The sequence below is a fragment of the Bubalus bubalis genome, chromosome X (assembly GCF_019923935.1).
Source record: "Bubalus bubalis isolate 160015118507 breed Murrah chromosome X, NDDB_SH_1, whole genome shotgun sequence".
Taxonomy (NCBI): domain Eukaryota; kingdom Metazoa; phylum Chordata; class Mammalia; order Artiodactyla; family Bovidae; genus Bubalus; species Bubalus bubalis.
In genome coordinates this window covers 15,571,158-15,595,148 of record NC_059181.1, presented here as the reverse complement: position 1 = coordinate 15,595,148, position 23,991 = coordinate 15,571,158, and the positions used below count along the sequence as shown (strand labels likewise).

General features: G+C 41.7%; 1 protein-coding gene across 2 annotated transcripts in view; it reads right to left on the bottom strand.

Annotated features, from left to right (window-relative positions):
* ARHGAP6 (Rho GTPase activating protein 6) overlaps positions 1 to 23,991 on the bottom strand; it is a 790,573-nt gene that overhangs the window by 650,370 nt on the left and 116,212 nt on the right. The window lies entirely within an intron of this gene.

Sequence of the window (23,991 nt, the reverse complement as noted above, 5' to 3'; positions counted from 1 at the left end):
GACAGAATGGAGATGTGTGTAGTTGACTGAGAAGACAAACGCAAACCTAATTGTGGCATCTCAGTTCCCCAACCAGGGACCAAACTCCAGTCCTGTCAGTGAAAGTGCAGAATCCTAACCATTAGGCGGCCAGAGAACTCCCCCAAATTATGTTTTATTTGGTAAACTCACTGAGGACTTGAGCCCAGGATGCAGTCTCTTAGTTCTCAGAGACTGCTCCAAAAAGGTAAGGGGGCAGGGGAGTTACCTGGCGGGCCAGTGGTTGGGATTCCGTGCTTCCACTGAAGGGGGCCCAGGTTCAATCTCTGCTTGGAGAACAACGGGATCTAAGGGAACTAAGATCCTGCAAGCCACTCAGTGGGGCAAAAAAAGAGGTAAGGGAGGAGCCAGAATATATAGGAAGTTCTTTGCTGAGAAAAAAAAAATATGTAGTCAACCATCAGAACATCAAAAGATTACTGCTAATCACAAAAACACACATCTCAAGTTAATGATCTTAGTATGGGAAGATGCAAGAGTCTGGGCCCATTCAAATCATTCCTTTGATATACACTTTAACTATCTAGGGGCACCATCCTATTTTTCTCCATCCTGAATCCATTCAGAGCCCACCCTCGGGGTGACAGAGGTGCCTGGTAGCTTTATGGTCTCAACATCCTTTGTTTACTGAAATGGCAGGCAACATTCTCTGTCCACAGCGTACATTTGCATTCAGTGAGATGCTCCCATTGCTCATTATTAATAAAGGGACATTTTGACTTTGTAAATCAGGCCTGAGAGCCATATTCTGGATACAGTGCCTTCTGGGAGTGTGTTTGGAAGCCCCCTGAGCACTCAAAATATTTTGGGTGCTCCTGTTTTGCAACTCTAGCACACTGTGCTTCCCATACCAGGCCAGTCCTACTCTCCAGTACAAGGGGCTTGGTTTTTGTCTTGTTTTGTGTTTTGGCTTGTGGGCTCTCCGTTCCCCTGCCAGGAATTGAACCTGGGCCCCAGCAGTGAAAGCCTAGAATCATAGCTAACCACTAGACCACCAGGGAACTCCCTTGAGTTGTTTCCTTTTAGGGCTTGTTGAATGGATTCCCCCCAGCCAAGTGGTAAATGAAGTGAAGGCAGGGGCTGTGCTCATGAAGCTACTATATTCTCAGCACCCAGCAGAATGCTAGGCTCAGAGAAAGCCCTCAATACATACTTTTTGAGAAAAAGAGCCTCTGAATGGTGAAAATGCACTGACCACTTGGTTTTCTGAATCTATACTGATGAGGGCCAAACCTCCAATTGCCCAGGTGATATCCTTTCTTGCGACCTCTCAGAGAGTTTCCTGTACTGAGAAGACCTCAGGCAGCCACAGGACCAAGATCATCCCAGGGTAAACTTGGTGGCAACAGAAAGTTTTCATTCATCAGTTAAACATTTACCGAGTGCCTACTACATTCTACTACATTGCGTAAATGCTCAGTTGCTAAGTCTTGTTCGACTCTTTGCAACCCCATGCACTGTAGCCCTCCAGGTTCTTCTGTCCATGGGATTTCCTGGGCAAGAATACTGGAGTGGGTTGCCATTTCCTTCTCCAGGGGATCTTCCCAGCTCAGGGATGGAACTTGCATCTCCTGTGTCTCCTGCATTGGCAGGTGGATTCTTTACCACTGAGTCACCTGGGAAACCCACCTACTGCATTCTGAGCCCTTAATTAGACACCAGGCACACCACAATTTAGAATAAGGGCTCTCAGGCCAACAATGGAGAGTGATAACAAACAGTAAAATAATTCATCTGGAATAATCTATATGGAATAGAATCTTAAAAAAAGTGGATATATGTATATGTAAACTGACCCAATGTACAGCACAAACTAACACAACATTGTAAATCAACTGTATTCCAGTAAAGAAAACTGAGAAGAAAAACTAACATAACTCAGAAGATTGAGGTATTATTGCAAAGTAACATCTTGAGCATTATTTTCTACTGGTGGAGGGGAAGTTTAAGGAAGGTTTAAAGTGACATCTGAGCCATGTCTTGAAGGATCAACAGGTGTTAAAGTAACCATGCTAGTTTGACTTGTCTACCTCAGAGTATTTTCAGAGAAAGGAAAGCTCCTACCAACCTTTAAAATAGCCAAGGGTATTATTTCAACGAAAGAGTCGAATTTCATGTTTCTTGCACACTATTGGGGTTGCAGGTAGTGCAAAGGAGTATTTGCGTTTCTGTAGAACAAACAGGCGATTGTTTGATTCGATTACCCAATGCTGTCCTTGGGTGCTCACCCTGATTTTAGTCTTTATAGGAATTTGGCCAATTTCAGCGTTTGCTATACACTTCCACATTTCTGGCAGACACTGTAAGATTTTAGAAATGATTATTATAGCCAGCTTGCTCAGGCATACTGATGGCTGGCTGTGGAGGGTATGATTAGATTGGCAGATGCTGGGGTGCCAGCTCTAGAAGGAACAGGATACTTCAAATAAAAACTCTTGTCCTGTCTGGAATATTGGGAGAGAGTACATGCATTTGAAAAATTCAAATACACATGCTGCATATACAGGCTTCATGAATTTTGTTCTGATTTATTTCCATAAGTCTCAGCCAGAATTACAGACTTTCAAGGAAATGTGTATAAAGACAATGGTAAAGACAAATACAGAATAGTTGTGAGGTTAGGCTCTATTGAAGGTCTCGATATAAAATGCCCTGGAGAAGAAAGATATTTATGACTTGAAATACTATCCTTCTTCATCAGTGTTTTCTAAAGTTGGTCCAAAACCACAGTTTCAAACTCTCCTAGGATGACAAAATGCAGATTCCAGGCCTCCTTCTAAGATCTAATTTGGAGAAGATTGGCATATTTAGGGATATTTGTCTTCCCATCCATGAATGTATTAGTATAGTATATCTTTCTTTTATTTAAGTGCTCTTTAATATTTCCTTCTATGGCATATACATCTTGGTCAGGTTTGTTCCTAGCTACCTTATATTTTTTGCATGCTAAGTTGCTTCAGTCATGTCCAACTCTTTGTGACCCTATGAACTGAAGCCCACCAAGCTCTTCTAGTAAAATAAAAATATTTGAATGAAAGATTTCATTAAGCTAAGATTTAAATAAGCTATAAAGCAAATACAATGAATTACTAACTGTAGTTGATGTATCAATCATGTCCTGTCAAAAGGCAGAAATAAAATTATTTTCATAGGCAAAATTTAATATAAAGAATGGTTAACCCATGTATTGGAGAGCTGAAAAGGCAAAAGGAAAACCCTAAGATAGCAAATTGCTAAAAATCAGCTATGACCTCTAGAACTGGATGAAAAAAAGAGAGAGAGGTTTGTATTATTAAGAATGACAAAAACAACAAAGATTTGCCGCATAGCACAGGAAACTATATTCAGTATCTTGTCAGAAACTATAATGGAACAGAATCAGAAAAAAAGAGAATTTAAATATATACACATATATGCATAACCAAACTAGGCTTCAGCAGTATGTGAGCTGAGAACTTCCAGATGTACATGCTGGAATTAGAAAAGGCAGAGAAACCAGAGACCAAATTGCCAACATCCATTGGATCATACAGAAAGCAAAGTAATTGCAGAAAAACATCTGCTTCATTGACTGTGCTAAAGCCTTTGACTATGTAGATCACAACAAACTGTGGAAAATTCTTAGAGATGGGAATATCAGACCATCCTGAGAGGTCTGTATGCAGGTCAAGAAGCAACAGTTAGAACTGGACATGGAACAATGGACTGGTTCAAAATTGGGAAAGGAATACGACAAGGCTGCATATTTCACCCTGCTTATTGAACTTATATGCAGAACACACTGTGCGAAATGCTGGGCTGGATGAAGCACAAGCTGGAATCAAGATTGCTGGGAGCAATATCAAGAACCTTAGATATGATATTCAGGTGACACCACTCTAAGGACAGAAAGTAAAGAGGAACAAAAAACAATAGAATGGGAAAGACTAGAGATCTCCTCAAGAAAATTAGAGATGCGAAGGGAGTATTTCATGCAAAGACGGGCACAATAAAGGACAGAAATGGTATGAACCTAACAGAGCAGAAGATATTAAGAATAGGTGGCAACAATACACAGAAGAACTATACAAAAATGATTTTCAAGACCCAGATAACCATGATGGTGTGATCACTCACCTAGAGCCAAACATCCTGGAATGGGAAGTCAAGTGGGCTTTAGGAAGCATCACTAGGAACAAAGCTAGTGGAGGTGATGGAATTCTGACTGAGCTATTTCAAATCCTAACAGATGATGCTGTGGAAGTGTTCCACTCAATATGCCAGCAAATTTGGGAAACTCCGCACTGGCCAGAGGACTGGAAAAGGTCAGTTTTCATTCCAATCCCAAAGAAAGGCAATGCCAAAGAATGCCCAAACTACCACACAACTGCACTCATCTCACACGCTAGCAAAGTAATGCTCAAAATTCTCCAAGCCAGGCTTCAGTACTATGTGAACCGGGAACTTCCACATGTTCAAGCTGGATTTAGAAAAGGCAGAGGAACCCGAGACCAGATTGCCAACATCCAATCATCACTGAAAAACAAAGAGTTCCAGAAAAAAAAAAAAAAAAAAACAGCAGCAAGTTCCAGAAAAAAAGGCAAGATAGTTCTGCTTTATTAACTACGCCAAAGCCTTTGACTGCATGGATCACAACAAACTGTGGAAAATTCTACAAAAGATGGGAATACCAGACCACCTGACTTGCCTCTTCAGAAATCTGTATGCAGGTCAAGAAGCAACAGTTAGAACTGGATATGGAACAACAGACTGCTTTCAAATTGGGAAAGGAGAATGTCAAGGCTATATATTGTCACCCTGCTTATTTAACTTACATGCAGCACACAACATGCTAAGGATGAAGCTGGATGAAGCACAAGCTAGAATCAAGATTGCTGTGAGAAACATCAATAATCTCAGAAATGCAGATGACACCACCCCTATGGCAGAAAGTGAAGAACAACTAAGGAGCCTCTTGATGAAAGTGAAAGTGAAAGAGGAGAGTGAAAAAGTTGGCTTAAAACTGAAAATTCAGAAAAAGAAAATCATGGCATCTGGTTTCATCAGTTCAGTTCAGTTCAGTTCAGTCACTCAGTCATGTCCGACTCTTTGCAACCCCATGAATCACAGCATGCCAGGCCTCCCTGTCCATCACCAACTCCTGGAGTTCACTCAAACTCACATCCATCAAGTTGGTGATGCCATCCAGCCATCTCATCCTCTGTCATCCCCTTTTCCTCCTGCCCCCAATCCTTCCCAGCATCAGAGTCTTTTCCAATGAGTCAACTCTTCACATGAGGTGGCCAAAGTACTGGAGTTTCACCTTTAGCATCATTCCTTCCAAAAAACACTCAGGACTGATCTCCTTTAGAATGGACTGGTTGGATCTCCTTGCAGTCCAAGGGACTCTCAAGAGTCTTCTCCAACACCACAGTCCAAAAGCATCAATTCTTCGGCACTCAGCTTTCTTCACAGTCCAACTCTCACATCCATACAGGACCACTGGAAAAACCATAGCCTTGACTAGACGGACCTTTTTTGGCAAAGTAATGTCCCTGCTTTTGAATATGTTATCTAGGTTGGTCATAACTTTCCTTCCAAAGAGTAAGCTCATGGCTGCAGTTACCATCTGCAGTGATTTTGAAGCCCAGAAAAATAGTCTGACACTGTTTCCCCATCTATTTCCCCTGAAGTGATGGGACCAGATGCCATGATCTTTCAGGGCAAATAAATGGGGAAACGATGGAAACACACAGACTTTACTTTCTTAGGCTCTAAAATCACTGAGGACGGTGACTTCAACCATAAAATTTAAAGACGCTTGCTCTTTGGAAGAAAAGCTATGACCAACCAAGACAGCATATTAAAAAGCAAAGACAGTACTTTGCCGAAAAAGGTCTGTCCAGTCAAAGCTATGGTTTTTCCAGTACTCATGTATGGATGTGAGAGTTGCACTGTAAAGATAGCTGAAGGCCAAAGAATGGAGGCTGTTGGGCTGTAGTCTTGAAGACGCTTGAGAGTCCTTCGGATTGCAAAGAGATGCAAACAGTCCATTCTCAAGAAAACCCATCCTGAATACTTGTTGAATAACTGATGCTGACTCTGAAATTCCAATAGTTTGGCCACCTGATGCAAAGAACTGATTTACTGGAAAAGACCATAATGCTAAGAAAAACTAAAGGTTGGAGAAAAAGAAAAAAACAGAAAATGAAATGGTTAAATAGCACCATGGATTTAAAAAGTATGAGTAAGAATAACCTCCATGAATGGGTGATAAGAAAAGCTGAAAGGTTGCAGTCCACGGGGTTACCACATAACCGGATATGACTAACAATCAATTTACAAGACCAAAGCCTAACACAGTAACCGAACACAGAAAAAACTCTTATGTATAACAACCCCAGGAAAAAAAAGACCCGTCTCAAAACTTTTTCTTTGTAAAGTCTGTTTTTATATACAACCATATTGGCTTTGTCCAGTTGACAGAGCCTCCAAAAATTATGACCGCGCAGCTTACATCCCTTTGGTCGCGTAAGTGCATACTAAGTGCAACACAAAAGACCCACCTTAGGAACGAGCACTCCTAAAACAGTTAGGGTGAGCAGTGTCAAGGGTAACTCTGGGTCAAGAGTTTGCAGCAGATCTTTTCACTTAAGTGCGTGAAGGTTCATTCATCGAAATACTACGTTTAAAAGAAATCTACGATGAATAATAATAGAAAATTCAATCTATATTGCGTGCAGTGCATGCTGGTTATGCAAACGAACGCTGAGTCTCCGCCCCCGAGATTCACGCCTTTCCCCGCCCCAGCTCCCCTGGAAGCCAGCTTCCGGTCCCTTGTTCCCAGGCCCCTGACTCCATGTTTTCTCCTCCTCGACACTCTGAGTCTGATTTCTTCTCAATAAGGATTTTGTTGACGGCTTAAGATAATGATATATGGGTGCTGGATTTGACACAGAGAAGGTTCACTATAATGTCGAATTGAAAGAGTGCCGAACCTCCTCAGTCATGCCCAGACTATTTGCAACCCCGTGGAATATAGCCGTCCAGGCTCCTCTGTCCATAGAATTCTCCAGGCAAGAATATTGCAGTGGGTTGCCATGCCCTCTTTCAAGGGATCTTCCCAACCCAGGGATAGAACCCAGGTCTCCTGCATTGCAGGCGGATTCTTTATCAGCTGAGGTATAATTCCTAAAAGAAGCCTGGCTGGCACAGACTATGAACACCTGTCATTTTCATGGTACCTCCTCTCCCCAATCACAGTAACTACTACTATTATTTTTCTCCATCCCTTACTCTAAAGAATAGCTCTCAAGTTTTTAGCATTATGTCTAGAACACAGTACTCTTGCCTGGAAACTCCCATGGACGGAGGAGCCTGGTAGGCTGCAGTCCATGGGGTCGCTAAGAGTTGGACACCACTGAGCGACTTCACTTTCACTTTTCACTTTCATGCATTGGAGAAGGAAATGGCAACCCACTCCAGCGTTCTTGCCTGGAGAATCCCAAGGACAGAGGAGCCTGATAGGCTGCCATCTACGGGGTTGCACAGAGTCAGACACGACTGAAGCGACTTAGCAGCAGCAGCAGCAGCTAGAATACAGTGGGATTCCCTGGTGCTCAGACAGTAAAGAATCCACCTGCAATGCAGGAGACCTGGGTTCAATCCCTGAGTCAGGAAGATCCCCTGGAGGAGGGCATGGCAACCCACTCCAGTAATGTTGCCTGGAGAATCCCATGGACAGAGGAGCCTGGCGGGCTACAGTCCATGGGGTCGCAAAGAGTCAGACACGACTAACAAAGCACAGCTAGAACGTAGTAAGTGCCTCATAAAAATCAGCTCTCAGCACTATTAGGAGGTACTGTCACCTGCCTGAAGTTTGAGGCTTATGAACTCCAAGCTAAATCTTCCATGTGTCTGATAGTTTCGATTTTGTGGGACTAAAAGCAGTCCACAGATCACACTCTATAGAAATGTTCCTCAAACAACCTGTACTCAAACACCAGGGTTTGATTTTTTTTTATTTGAACTCATTGTATATTGATGTTTTTGGAAAATGTAATAAAAATAAAATAAATTACATATAAAATTATGCTGTCACATTTCCATTAAAGGTTTTAAATGTGTATCCTCTCACTTGGTTTGCTTATCTCATTATAGACCTTCAAGGATTACACAAGGACCAGCACTGGTCCAGGGACCACACTTTAAGTAGCAGAGATCTAATGGTCACTGCATATACACTTCATTGCTCAAAGACAGAGAGAGAGAGAGAGAGAGAGAGAGAGAGATTTTTGCACTGGGAGAATATTATTGCTTTAATCAACGAGTTAACATGTGGTTCTTTTTGTTAATAAGAGAAGAATAACTCTGAGAAGCCAAAGTAACATGCTGCTGCTAAGTCGCTTCAGTTGTGTCCAACTCTGTGCGACCTCATAGACAGCAGCCCACCAGGCTCCCCCGTCCCTGGGATTCTCCAGGCAAGAACACTGGAGTGGGTTGCCATTTCCTTCTCCAATGCATGAAAGTGAAAAGTGAAAGGGAAGTTGCTCAGTTGTGTCCGACTCTTCACGACCCCATGGACTGCAGCCTACCAGGCTCCTCCGTCCATGGGAGTTTCCAGGCCAGAGTACTGGAGTGGGGTGCCATCGCCTTCTCCGAAAGTAATGTGCTAGGTTTGAAATTTTATCTAGTAGCGTTTTCCCTGGTAGATTAAATTTCAATTATATATAGCTTTTCGACTAATGTTAAAATTTGTATTTTCCTGAACACACAGAGAGTCAACAGGTGGAAATCTGTTCAGGGAATATGACTTATTTTTGTTAAAAATATATTGTGAATAACACAATATGCATATAGTATATAATACTCCTCAAAGATGGAGAAAAAGCCCAGAAGAGCTAAAGAGTATGTATTTATTACTTCAGAAAGCTACTACTTTACCTGAATATGGCACTCTTAGGTTTACAAGCCCATTTCATCAAGCCATGTTGTGTTACTGTTTGGAATACTTTTCCCACTCCCAAGTAAAACTCTGCTTACCTTGTGTATGTGTATGTGTGTGTGTGTTAGTCGCTCAGTTGTGTCCGATTCTTTGAGACCCCATGAACTGTAGCCCGCCAGGCTCCTCTATCCATGAGATTCTCCAGGCAAGAATACAGGACTGGGTAGCCATTCATTTCTCCAGGGACTCTTCCCAACCCAGGGACTGAACCCAGGTCTCCTGCATTGCCATCTGAGCCACTAGGGAAGTCCCTGCTTATTTTAGTAGATTCAGATCAAGAGTTACCTTGCCAGTGCTTTCTCAACATCCATTCATTCATTAGTCCAGCAAAGACATATTGCCAGGCATGGTTCTAGGTGCTGGAAGTATCACAGTGAACATGCCATCATTTCTATCTTCCTGGAGCTTGTGTTTCAGTGAAGACAAAGGAGAGAAAAACAAATAAACAAACATATTCATAATACAGTATCGTAAGTTAAGAACTAAACCACAGATTCAACTTGCTTGCCTCATCAGAGCACAGAAAGTGATAACTATTTCTCAGGTTTTATAAATATGATGCATAGCTATTATCATTCTAGACACATAGGAGAGAAGTTAATTTATTACACACAAAAGGATGCTTTAGGGACTGAGGTCTTAATTCTCAGACTGAAAGAAAGTGAAATAGAGAGGGAGATGCTATTTCAGATAATGTGCACAGAGAGGCCTCTCTAAGGACTGTACAGGTGAGACAAGACCTAAAAATCAACTCCTAAGAGTGAGTCCTGTAGATAACTAAGGGAAGAGCACTCAGGCAAGGAACTGAAAATACAAATCCTCAAAGAAGCAGGGAATTCGTTGAGTCTAAAGAACAGCTGGGAGGTCTGAATGATCAGAATGGAGTGAGTGAAGGGCAGAGTAGTGGGAGATGAGGACAACAGGGCAGGGCTATAGAGCAGACAGGACCAAGCCTCACCAGTCTATCCCTTTATTTGCGGCCCAGTTATAGCGCCACCATCCCGTTTCTATTCAGTTAGCAAAGGATCATTCGAAAGCAAAGTCGGTGTAATCCTCATCTTTGGATTTTGGCATCCAGAACTGTGACTATTAAGGCTTAAATGCATTGACTAAGTGAAGAGATGAATGAATAAATGGACACAGGGCTTTCATGAACATTATTTGCCACACTTTGAGGAGGCAGCTGGTATTATTACATCTATTTTACAGACAAAGAAATCTAGGTTGTTCATAAACTTGCTTGCAGACACAGAATTGCTGAGATCTAGGGCAGACATTCGGAGAAGGCAGTGGCACCCCACTCCAGTACTCTTGCTTGGAAAATCCCATGGACAGAGGAGCCTGGAAGGCTGCAGTCCATGGGGTCGCTAAGAGTTGGACACCACTGAGCGACTTCACTTTCACTTTTCACTTTCATGCGTTGGAGAAGGAAATGGTAACCCACTCCAGTGTTCTTGCCTGGAGAATCCCAGGGACGGAGGAGCATTGTGGGCTGCCGTCTATGGGGTCGCACAGAGTTGGACATGACTGAAGTGACTTAGCAGCAGCAGCAGGGCAGACATTCCAAATTCAGATCTGCTTGTTTAATGCTCTTTGAATGCATCAAGCTTCCAATTATGGTCAGTAAAATGGACAGTTGATGTAAGCTTAAACGAAAAATCTCTGAAAATGGTAGATGCAAATTTGAAATTTAATTTGCTAGGTGATTTTCAGTGTGGGGACTGGCTGCCCTCTCCTGGCAAGGTGAAAAATAACATGAAATAAAAATAAGCACTCCAGTTAGGTCACAACATCCCATCCTACCCTGCACTACTCACCTATCACTCAATTTCCTTTCTTTTCTGGATATACTGTTGATTCATATTTGTCAAGTTCATTTAATGACAGGGACTATTTTTTTGTGCTATGAGATTTATTTTAAAACCTGAACTGCATCAGAAATTTAATTTCCATTTGTCATTCTTGCTTTAACATTTGTTCAAATTGGTGGCACTAGTCGTAAAGAATCCTCTTGTCCATGCAGGAGACGCAAGAGATGCAAGTTTGATCCCTGAGTGGAGAAGATCTCCTGAAGTAGGAAATGGGACTCCACTCCAGTATTCTTGCCTGGGAAATCCCATGGACAGAGGAGCCTGGCAGACTACAGTCCATGGGGTCACAAAGAGTCAGACACAACTGAGCAACTGAGCACAGACGTGGAGAGATGATTTCATTTCACTCTATATTTAGATGGAGCACATCTTATACTAATATTTCCTTTCAGTTTTAAGTTTACAATGTACAAAGACCTCATGTGTTGTTGTTTCCCCTATGATCACATTTCTTCATTAATTTCAGAGTTGAGAGTATATCTGCTTTGATATGTACTACTTTGGATTAGAAATTATTTTTACTTTCTAGGAACATTATTAGGCATTGGTAAATAAACTTAGATTCTCCACAAATATATGACAAACTCTGAATATTGTTAGGATTTTAACAATCTGTTAGGTTTTCTAGCACTTCTGAAGATGCCTATATTTCAACAAAAAGCATCCTAAATATTTCCCCATATACTGAGTTAATTATTATAGAAACAATAAAGTGACAATGATATAGTAAAATTCATTCTCAAAAAAGATCTAGCCAATAGAGATTAGAATGAAACCAATGAAAATGTGCAAATATGAGAAGTATTTGATACGCTCATTCTGTGGGATAATAATGCTACCATAGTCAATACTTCTTGCTTTTCAAATGTCCCAAAGTAGACATCAGGGAAAAGCAGAGTATTTCATTAATTCTGTCTGATCATTTCAGTGGTATAAAGTTGGTCTGAGCTTTTAAAATTCTGTAAGGCAGCATGAAAAATGCCAAAGAAAAGACTGGGTGTTTGTTTGGTTTTTTTTTTGTTTTTTTTGTTTTTTTTTTTTCTGGCAAAAAACACAATGCGAGCTAGCCCAAGCTTTGGGCTTCAGTTCACTATCTCTTTTTACCCCCATTTTGTCCAAAATCCAGACAGCTGCATAGGGTCCCAGCCATTAAAGCCAAATGTATATAAGATTACTGAGATGAAAAAACTGAGCTTTATGAGCACAGCATTCTAACTCTTACTACTCAAAGTGTGGTCCCCAGATCAGCAACACCAACATGACTGATACTAAAGATGCGAAAGTGCAGGCACCCTGCAGTGCTGGTACGATACCCCAGGTGATCACACGCACATCCATGACTGAGAAACATTGCTCCTACTAGATTCTGTGAGAACACTGACCTGCCTTGAGCTGACATGCAGAAGTGAATAGGCGTTAGAAAAGGATTTGGTGAACACTTAGCAGTGTAGCCACGGTCTCTATTAGAGTTCATGTTGTTTCTTTAAGAATACAATTTCATTCATTCTTTATTCTTTGATGCCATTTCTTAGCCATTATAAATATTTGGTATTTATAATATCACAAATGTTTTCTTGAACATACTCGCTTTAAGACCTTTAGGCTTTAAACCCAATACATACAAAGGGATTATGAAGAATATGGCTAAGGAATGGCATCGACTAGTAAAGAATGAATGAATGAATGAATGAAATTGCATTTTAAACTAACGAGGTAAACTGTTTTAGAAATTGTGGCTATACTGTTACGTGTTCACCAAAACCTACTCCCTCTCCTCCCTGGCTGTGGTCATATGACTGAGTTCTGGCCAATGATGGAAGCAGAAGGGATGGTGCACTACTTCCAGGCTGGTCCAGAAAAATCTCCCGTTTAAGACCCTTCTCCAATCTCTGATTGGAAGTAAAAGATTCCTTACCCCTATGCAAGGGTCAGCAAGCTACAACTGCCCTCTGGTTCTGTACTGCCTATGAGCTAAGAATGATTTTTACATTTTTCTGGTTAAAAAACATTAAAAAGGAAGAATATTTCATAAAAATTACATGACATTCAAATCTCAGTGCTGATAAGCACAGTTTTCTTGGCACAGAGCCATACTCATTCACTTACATATTGTCTACTGCAGCTTTCCCATGCCAAAACCATGGTGCTGGCAGCATTTGGACAGAGAGCCTGTAGTCCACACAGCCTAAAATACCTCCACAGGAAGTTTTCTGACCGCTTCCTTTAGGGCTGAGCTACAAGATGTGAGGAGCTCTGAGTCACCACAAGGAAGGCTGCTCATCAAATATCTTCATTGGATGGTGACATAAGAGGGAAAGAAACTTGCGTATTATTAATTCGGTCAGATTTCAGAGTTCATTCTTTTCAGGACATAGGCTTACTGCAACTAATACAAAAGGTTTTTTTGTAATGCCTAGGGCAGAAGTGGGTGGGCTTCCCAGGTGGCTCAATGGTAAAGAATCCACCCGCCAAGCAGGAGACCTGGGTTCAGTCCCTGGGATGGGAAGATCCCCTGGAGGAGGAACTGGCAACCCACTTCAGTATGCTTTTGGGACCCCATGGCTACAGTCCATGGGGTCCCAAAAGAGCTCGACATGACTGAGTGACTAAACAACAACAACAAGCGCAGAGGCAGGGGCAGACAGACCAGTAAGACTACAAAAGGTAAACTAAATTAAAAAATATAAGAATGTATATTTTTAAGAAGATACCACTTTCTGCTTTTTATTCACAGGCCTTCAGTCATGCTGGGGCTACCAAGGTGAAGAGAGATTTTCAGTAACGTATTTTAAAATATATAGTATATCACCTTATCCCCACTAGGGGGCGCGAATAGCTTTTACACTTTCAAAACTATTTCAGGATCATCGCAAGGTTTTTGACTTAATTGATAGCTGGTGTCTAGCAAAGTGCACTGTGTATTCAGTTATTGCTGGAAATACAGAAAAAGATATAAATCATAGCTCTTTCCTCCAAGTATTGATCGTTTGTAGAACAAATCTGTAGAGCAAAACCAATACAATATTGTAAAGTTTAAAAATAAAATAAAATTAAAAAAAAAATAAAGTAGAACATAAGTTGCCCTAACCCCCAAATGAAAGTGTTCTCATTTCAACACACTTGTTGCTGGTTTGATAACTATTTAAATCTTCTAAATGTGTTTTTACTCACATGGTCACGGGTCCCACTCTACATGAGCAAAATACTCCCCCTCAAATCTTTGTTTACAGGGAAGAGTGCCATCATTAAGCCTGTCCATGAGATACATTTCTATTAATGACAGTCACTAACATAATGCTGTGAAGCTATTTTTAGTTCTTACCACAGCCCCAAATACATCGTGCAGACTTAAGAAAAATTCTTTGAATCCAATTCATAGTTTCTAACCCATGACAAAGAATATATCTGAAGGGTAATTAAAGAAATATTGAAAGGTTTAGGGTTTGGGGAAAGATCACTGTGGCACGAAGAGAGCTGGAAGATGAAAGTGGTCAATAGGAAACCAGTGAGGTGACTCGACTAGGGGGGTGGGCCTTCTGATGGACAGAAAAAGATTGCATCTGGAGACCTGAACTTTTATCTAAGCGGTTACAATCCTCATCCCTGTGGTGGATAAGGCTCATGCCGTGGAGTTAGATGGTTGCGATTCCAATCTGCCTCCCCCTCCCTAAGTGCAATTGGTCAGCCAAGTTCCTTGAGTCCTATGAACCGCAGGCAATGTGTGATCAGTAAAATGGAGATATCCCCACCTCACTAGTGCTCTCCTGGGGATTAAATAACACCAATAGAAGGTATTTAATGTACTGCCTGTCGATTCACAGATGTACGGCAGAGGATGTTATTATGGGTCTCGCTGTCTTCACTCCAGAGAAAACCCTTACACACTCACACTTAAGTTGAAACTGTAGCCCCTTGTTGGGTCTCCCAGCACTCTACAGTGATGGCAAGGGCAGAGCTTCTTAGCCTTGACACTAATGACATTTGATGTTGGATCATTTTTATTGTATGGGGTGTCCAGTGCATCTTGGAATTCATAGGATTTAGTGAGATAATTTAAGCAAAATATCCTTGTATCACCTGAAGTAAGGCATCTCAAATTCGGCACTGTGGACATTCAGAACTGGATAATTCTCTGTCGTGGGACTGCCTCTGATTGTAGGAAGTTTAGCAGATCTCTGGCTTCTATCCACTAGATACCAGCAATATTCCTTCCCCTCCAGTTGTTATGATCAAGTATGTCTCCAGACATTGCAGATGTCCCATGGAGGGCAAGAATCACTCCTGGTTGAGAATCACTGGTACAGAACACGGAACATGTATTGGACTGGTGTGGAATAGTTCTGGCCAATACAAATATAACATAACCCACAGTTGAGAGCCACTATGTAACTTAAAATTTTCTAGTAGCCATCAGTCAGTCAGTCAGTTCAGTCGCTCAGTCATGTCTGACTCTTTGCGACCCCATGAATTGCAGCACGCCAGGCCTCCCTGTCCATCACCAACTCCCAGAGTTCACTCAAACTCATATCCATCGAGTCGGTGATGCCATCCAGCCATCTCATCCTCTGTCGTCCCCTTCTCCTCCTGCCCCAAATCCCTCCCAGCATCAGAGTCTTTTCCAATGAGTCAACTCTTTGCATTAGGTGGCCAAAGTACTGGAGTTTCAGCTTTAGCATCATTCCTTCCAAAGAACACCCAGGACTGATCTCCTTTAGGATGGACTGGTTGGATCTCCTTGCAGTCCAAGGGACTCTCAGGAGTCTTCTCCAACACCACAGTTCAAAATCCATATTAAAATGTAAAAAGAAACAGATGAAATTGATTTTAAATTATATTCTACTTAACCCAATATAGCCAAGATATTACCATTTCAACACACAATCTACATAGAAATTATCGATGACATACTTTATGTATTTTTTCATATTAGTCTTTGAAATCCAGTGTGCCTACTTAACTCTTACAGTACATCTCCATCTGAACTCACCACTTTGTAAAAAATTATTTTTATTTTTGGCTGTGCTGGGTGTTCCTTGATGTGGGTGGGCTTTCTCTAGTTGCAGCGAGAGGGGGCTACCTTCTAATTGCAGTGCACAGGGCTTCTCACTGCAATGGCTTTTCTTGTTGCAGAGCATGGGCTCTAGGGCACGTGGGCTTGTGTAGCTGCAGCTTGGGGCTCAGTAGTTGTGGCTCCCAGGCTTCAAAGCACAGGCTCAGTGGTTGTGGCGCATGAGCTTAGTTGCCCGGAGGCATTTGGGATCTGCCCAGACCAGGGACCCAACCGGTATCCCCTGCATTGTAAGGCGGATTCTTAACCACTGCACCACCAGGAAAGCCCCGAACTCAGCAGTTTTTAAGTGCTCAATAGTTATGTGTGGTTTGGAGCTACTGTATCGGACAGTGCAGGTACAGGATCTTTTAGTGTATACTTCTGAATACTGATATCCTGTTACTTCCCCCCACCCCCGCCATTTCCCCTTCATATCACTCAATATTATTAGTTTTATATTTTTAACCACATACTGTGCCACTGATCGGAGAAGGCGATAGCACCCCACTCCAGTACTCTTGCCTGGAAAACCCCATGGACGGAGGAGCCTGGTGGGCTGCAGTCCATGGGGTCATGAAGAGTCGGACATGACTGAGCGACTTCACTTTGACTTTTCACTTTCATGCATTGGAGAAGGAAATGACAACCCACTCCAGTGTTCTTGCCTGGAGAATCCCAGGGACGGGGGAGCCTGGTGGGCTGCAGTCCATGGGGTCACGAAAGGTCGGACATGACTGAGTGACTTCACTTTCACTTTTCACTTTCATGCATTGGAGAAGGAAATGGCAACCCACTCCAGTGTTCTTGCCTGGAGAATCCCAGGGACGGGGGAGCCTGGTGGGCTGCAGTCCATGGGGTCACGAAGAGTCAGACATGACTGAGTGACTTCACTTTCACTTTTCACTTTCATGCATTGGAGAAGGAAATGGCAACCCACTCCAGTGTTCTTGCCTGGAGAATCCCAGGGACGGGGGAGCCTGGTGGGCTGCCATCTATGGGGTCGCACAGAGTCGGACACGACTGAAGCGACTTAGCAGCAGCAGCAGCAGTGCTGCTGATGTGTGGTCCCCTGCCCCCACTCTCCACTGCCCACAGAAGTCTTTATCTCTTCCTCATGTCCCTCAGCTCACTGACCAACACTTGCTTTCTAGAATTAGTCCCACTTATGTGAGGCTCAAGGTAGCCATACTGTCTTCTTCAATAGATTGCTTAAATTGCTGTTCTGCAAATAGTGTGGTCTCAAGCAATATCTGCCAATGAACACTGGGCCCTTACATGAGGCTATTTGGTTTACTTAGGCTCAAAAGCAAGCTTTCTGGTGAATCAGATGGTAAAGAATCTGCCTGCAAGATACCTAGGTTCGATCCCTGGGTTGGGAAGATCCCCTGGAGAAGGGAATGGTAATCCACTCCAGTATTCTCGCCTGGAGAAATTCATGGACAGAAGAACCTGGTGGGTTATAATCCATAGGGTCGCAAAGAGTCAGACACGACAGAAGCGTCTTAGCACAGCACATGCTCCAAGTAATGGGCATTCTTGCTGCAATTAGCAGGCCACAGTAGTCAAGCAGCTCTGACGTGCTATAAACGGAGCCTCCAGGGCGTGTGTGCTTCTTCAGGCCACCATGTTGTTTCCCCGCATTCCAAAGCACCCACCTGTCTCATCTCCATGCCCATCTGTGTTGGAACAGACATTGATTCTGGGGCTGCATTCCAGACGCTCATTAGCAGAGGTCTGGCTAACATCTGACAGTAAGTATGGTGCAAGGATGTCCCTGATTAATGTTCAAGTTAAACGACAGCAAAAACATTCTACTTCCCATTGCTGTTCTGCAGATCTCCTTTGAGGTGGAATGTTTAGCTGTATGCTATGGCTCTTGCAAACTAGCTTCATATTTTTGTTAAATTATGTGTCTTCGTGATCATCAAGTTGATGAAATTTGTGTGTTTATTCATTATCCAAGTATTCTGTCAGCATCCTTTTGAGGTCCTGTATCAGCTGGTTTTCCTTTGCTTAGCCAACCTCAATAATCCCACAGCATAACATAAAACAAGGCTGGTAGGCCAGAGCCTGGTGAGTGAGCTGAGCCAACTGACCAGCTTATAGCACGGAGCAGCACAGTCAGTGCTCCCCCCTCCACATCCTCTAAGCATTCAGTGTTCTGGTACATATCAATGGCATCCTACTGCACACGTCTGCAACCACCTGCCTAAGGGCTTTCTCTTAGTCAGAGACAGCACAGGCCAGAAGTGCTGGGGAGCTCATGTCTCTGGATGTAGCCCAGAGCCAATGGCATATGAGAGCTGGAGGATAAACAGCCAGCTTCCTTGCCCTTGGATGGGATAACTCTGATATATGTTCTATACTGACTCTCAGGTTCCTTAAAGGGACTGTAGTCCATCGGCTAAAGTGGAAATTTGTTTTATAATACACTCTTTATTGGATTTCTTCCTTCTCTGTCTCATGTTTCTTCTCTACTCCTCCCATCATATTCCCCAAATAACCCCCTTGAACTTGAATCCTAGACTCAAATCCAGCTTATTGGAGAATCTCATGCAAATCATGCTAACTTTCATTAAGAGATAGATCTTTTTTTTTGTTTCTTGTGGACAATGACCATTAAGAGAGAGGATAAAATCTTAATGAAAATTGAAAAATAATTTAGCTATTGGTGTGAAAAGAAGCACAAGAAAACATATTCCTGGACCAAAATATGACTAGGAGAAAGTAAAGAGTCTGTACAATTATTTTCATATTTGTTTCTGATATTTGAATTTTATCCACCAAGGATGAATGCTGTATTTTAATTCTCCCAAATAACAGCATAATAGGATCTTTGCTTAAAAGAAAATTATGAGTTAGAAATTGTTTCTCTGAAAGAACCTTCAAATTTCTAGACCTAATACTTTAGCAAAATCCAACGACTTTTTTTTGTCTTAAGGTGATAGAATGCACCATCATAATCACAAATATTTCACACATGAATTCTCTCTTCATGAATGATGGAGGCTTGGAGCTGCCCCTTGATACTTATTTTCTTCTGAGGATTCAATTTAAGCTGGCATATATCCAGCTAGACTAAAATGTCATGTTACCCAGCCTCCTTTACAGTTAGGAATGGCCATGTAACTAAATTCTGGAAAATGGGATGTAAGCAGAAATGTCCTATTGCGACAACAGAGCCTTTAGAGATAATCCTCAACTGTGGTAGTTAGCTATTCAGGGGATATTCAGAAATGTCTTGAGACATTTTTGATTGTCACAACTGGAGGTTGCTACTGGCATCAAATGGGCAGTGACCATAGCAGCTGCCAAACATCCTATAATGCACAGGACGACCTCCACCACCGAGAATGATCCTACCCAAAATGTCAATACTGCCAAGATATCAAAACTCTGAATTAGACACTGGATTTGAAACAATAACTCAGAAACAACTGCTTCTGGTTTTCTCAAGCTCCTCACAGAATCCAAGAGCCTCTTGCTACCCTGATATCTACAAAGTAATAAGAGATGATTCTGGCTTATGCTATTAGCCATGGTATTTGAAGTATTCTGAGCCCCGATTTTTTGTTTAACCTGATTCATGTTCTCTGTCATTCACTAAAGCAGTGGTTCTCATAACTTTCTGGCCTCAGGACCCCTTTAAGCTCCTACAAAGTACTTAGGGTTCCAAATGCATGCATTTATGTGGTTTTTATGTATACTATTTATTGATTTAGTAATTAAAACTGAAAAAGTTTTAGAACATAAGCACACACTCCATTAGCTGACCATGTAATGACACGATCAATCATCACACACCATGTAATCTTATGAAAATTTTACTGTAGACTCCTAAAAGAATTAGAGTTAAATACACAGATAATATTTTCATACTATAATGAAAATAATTTTGACCTCAAGGAACTCCTGAGACTCAGAAACCCTGAAAAGTTCCTCAGACCATACTTTGAGAATCACAGGACTCAAGAACCCACTTTAAAGACATAGATATAAATAAAAATTCTAGTATCCTTTGTGACAGAAAGGGGACTTTCTCCTTGTAAATATATGTTCATCATTTCAACAAGGTATACAGAGTTCTTTCTCATAGCTCTCTAAAGCCCAAGGTATATACAAATAAAAGAGACAAAAATTAATTATGGTATGATTAACAGTGACTTTTGATATTTTTAATACTGAATATGTACATTGAACTGGCTCACTGGTCTTGCAGATCACTTGAGAAAAAGAATCAGTCATACTTAATTTCTTCTAATCTGAGACATTTGGAACTATCGGAATATCATGCTTTCATGTTTAAAGAGTCCAAACCCAATTAAATCTGGTAATGAAAAGGGACTCTGAGATCTTGAACTATATTTCTCTTTGCTTTCCTTAGCCCTTTGTGGTTGAGCACCTCTCAATAAAATTTATCTCTAAAATAAGAAGAGCAACAAATCTGTTCTTCTCAAAAAGTCAACTGCCCAGAGAGGAGACCCAGAATGGCTTTTTAAATGAAGATTGTGGGAGAACTCAATATTTTTGTAACTTTTTTCTCTACTTGTTAAAGAATTAATGTCTCAAACATGTATAATAGTAACCAATGACTGAATTTCTTAAAGGCAGAAGGAAAAGAAAGTGAAGTCACTCAGTCATGTCCAACTCTTTGTGACCCCATGGACTGCAGCCCACCAGGCTCCTCCATCCATGGGATTCTCCAGGCAAGAGTACTAGAGTGGGTGGGTTGCCGTTTCCTTCTCCAGGGGATCTTCTCGACCCAGGGATCGAAGCTATGTATATAATCTCAATAAGACATCAATAATGAAAACCATTTGGCTTTTCAAAAAATGTTTCTAATTTTTAAAATATTAAAGTAATTTTAAATAATCATTTTCTCCATTTCTTAATATTCTGGACACTCAATTTTCAGCATAGATTCCTGGAAACTAATCCAGTTGTTCTGTGTAAATAAAAATCATGATTTCTCAAACTTGGCACTATTGATATTTGAAGCCAGATAATTCTTTGCTGTGGGGGCTATCCTATACACTGTGGGATATTTAGTAAGATCTCTGGCCTCCACCCACCAGATGCCAGCAGCACTCTCCAAGTGCTGTGTGAGAAATGAAACAGAGACAATTAACTTACTCATAACAAGCAAGTATAGAGGGCTTGAGAATATTACTCTACTTTCTTGGCAAGATCCATGTAAGGGCTTTGTTTCATTTCTATGAATTAAACTTAAAACAATTCCATTGACTCCAAGAAAGTTAATTTATCTGTAATTGTGCCTAGCTGCAACCCTATTGAACAGACGACCCCTTAGCCACCCACATGGACATAAACTTAGACATTTGGGGGTAAACATTTTCTTCCCATTCTCTCAGGAAATGTTTCCCAGAGATCCAGACCACAACTCGCACTTCTTAACTAGCCTAAGCGATCTAACATTGGAAAACACCCTCATTCAATTAATGTTAGCAGAGCGCCTAATCACTGACTGTTTAGATGCTGAGGATACAGAAAGGAATGTGACTTAAGGCCTACACTGACCTGTAATCGCAGTGTACATATCTTCATGCTTTTCCCATACTCTGTTTCCAGCCACTATCCCTCAATTTAGTCTCTAAGATCTTTTAAATTCATGTAGGATGAAAATCAATAAGTGTTAGGGAGATAACTAGCCAGGGTAGACCAGTTAGCTCTAAGCTTATTGGGTATCTAGGGACCAAAACAATCAGCAATTGCAATATTTAAAATAATTAATTTAGAAAAAGTACCATGAGACTCAATACTATAGCCTTAGGAAAAAAGCTGGTAGGAAAAGGAAGGGGCTCTTTGCTACAAGAAACCTTACATTTCCTTCTACTCTTTCACCCAGTTCTAGAATCTTCTTTTCAATAATCAAGGTAAATGTTCACCTTTTGGAAGTTGGGAAGAGTTCCAAAAGCTAAATTATCCATTTGACAGATAACTGTCTTTCCTCGACCAAATGACTAGTCCAGCTCAAGAGAGTCTTAGATCCTACGCAGAGGCCTCTAAATGTGATCAGTTCCCAACCAGTGGCTAACAGTGGCTTTCATCATTGGAAATGGCTAATTGCCCCAAGAGAATAAGCAGAAAATTCAATAAAGATTGTTTCTTTAAACAAGGCACAGTGCTCCTTCAGATAAGGAAGGGACAAAGCAATCACTTGGTGTTGGAAGCAGTTTGTAAGCGGTACTGTGTAAGCAAAGTGATGGTTCTATGTACTGCAACTTATGAACAGTCATCTGTTACACAAACCAGGGCAGTGGGGAGCCAAACTGTGGTTATGGATGAACACTAGCAGAAGAATGGCATTTTGTGACACACTGTGGTACATCTGAGTGGCCTGAAAGCAATGTCCAGCAGTGCTCATCTCCTGTGTGCCTGTATGGAGCTTCATGGGCACACAACTGTTTTTAAAAGGAGACTTTATTATTATTCAAGTATGGTGAGGCCAGTAGATCAGGAGACAATTGCCATTGAAAAGATAGTTTGTGACTCACAGGTCCCAAGAGTTAGGTCCATGCTATACTACACAAGGCCACACAGGGAAATACTAGGGTCAGTCAGGAGGCTGAGAGAGCAAAGGGGAAACGTGGGCAAGAGCCTTTATTGTGGTTTTCAAGGAAAGGAATAGGCTAGGCATTGTAAGCAGCCTTAGAATTGGCTAGTATAAATAATTTAAATAGGTTCAGGGATGCAAGAACTCTCTCTAGTGTTTGGTGTCTGCCCTGGGGTGATTAGCGCTGGGAAGTAGGGACCTGGAGCATGAGAGGCCTATAAAAGAAATGGTTGGGGTCCAAGCTCTGCATTGGCTAGTTTGCATATGAAAAGCATGCTTGCAGGTGAGTTATTTACTGTGATTAGGAATTGACTAGGCCTGGGAGGGGCATTTCCCTCCAGAGACAGCAAGGTTCCAGAGGTCAAACCGTCAGAAATACAGAAAATAAAAAGGCAAGATTAATAGCACTGCACCACTCTATCACGGCAAATGGTGGGTGGGGGCACTTCCCTGATGGCTCAGCGGTAAAGAATCTGCCTGCCAATACCAGAGACACAGGAGATGCAGGTTTGATCCCTGGGTAGGGAAGATCCCCTGGAGAATGGAATGGCAACCCTCTCTAGTATTCTTGCCTGGAAAATCCCATGGACAGAGGAGCCTGGCAGGCTACAGTCCATGGGGTCGCAAAGAGTTGGACACGACTGAGCACACTTACACACATACACACACACTCCATCACAGGATTAACAATTTAGAGGTCCCCCATGAAACTACAGGCTTCTTACTTATCTCTGTTATACAAGGCTTATCACATCTGGTGCCACCACTTACTAGCTTTATGACCTTTGGCAAGTTACTTAACCTCTCTGTGCCTGAGTCCCCTTATGAGTGGAATGAGGATAAATAATAATACCAACCACATCTATTTTATATGAGTGTTGAATTGGTTAACATTTATAAAAATCTCTGTAAACATCGTATAACTGTTTGGCTTCCAATATGTCAATTCAACTGAACTAAAGGCATATCAATGGGAATGTTGAGCCTTTTGTGAATTATGTCTATCTTTAAGGTTGTGAGACTTTCCCCTACTTAGATTTAGACTGTTTGTTTGTGGAGCTGTAAATAATGGTGGGGAAAATCACTATTAAATTCTATGCCTGTCAGATTATTCCCCAGAAGCCAGTCCGCATGCCAATAGAATCAGAGGAGGGACAATGGGAGAGAGAAGAGGAGAGAGGTGGACAAAATATTCTATAGTTTGTGGACTGATTTATTCCATGCATGTACCCCTAACTCCCAGTTCAAGCAATCTACCCAAATTCAAGTCTCAGACTGGGGCTAGACATTCAGAAAGGTACAATGGGAAGGCATGAGAGCAGACTCCATTTTCTGAAAATGGGTTTGCTTTCTCCACTCCCCTCTCATTTCCACCTCAAGTATACGCTATCTATGAGACCTGAACCTGTAGTTAAGGCTGACAAGGAAAGACTCTTTGAGGTTAAAGAATCTTTGAGTCTAAGATGCAAAGTTA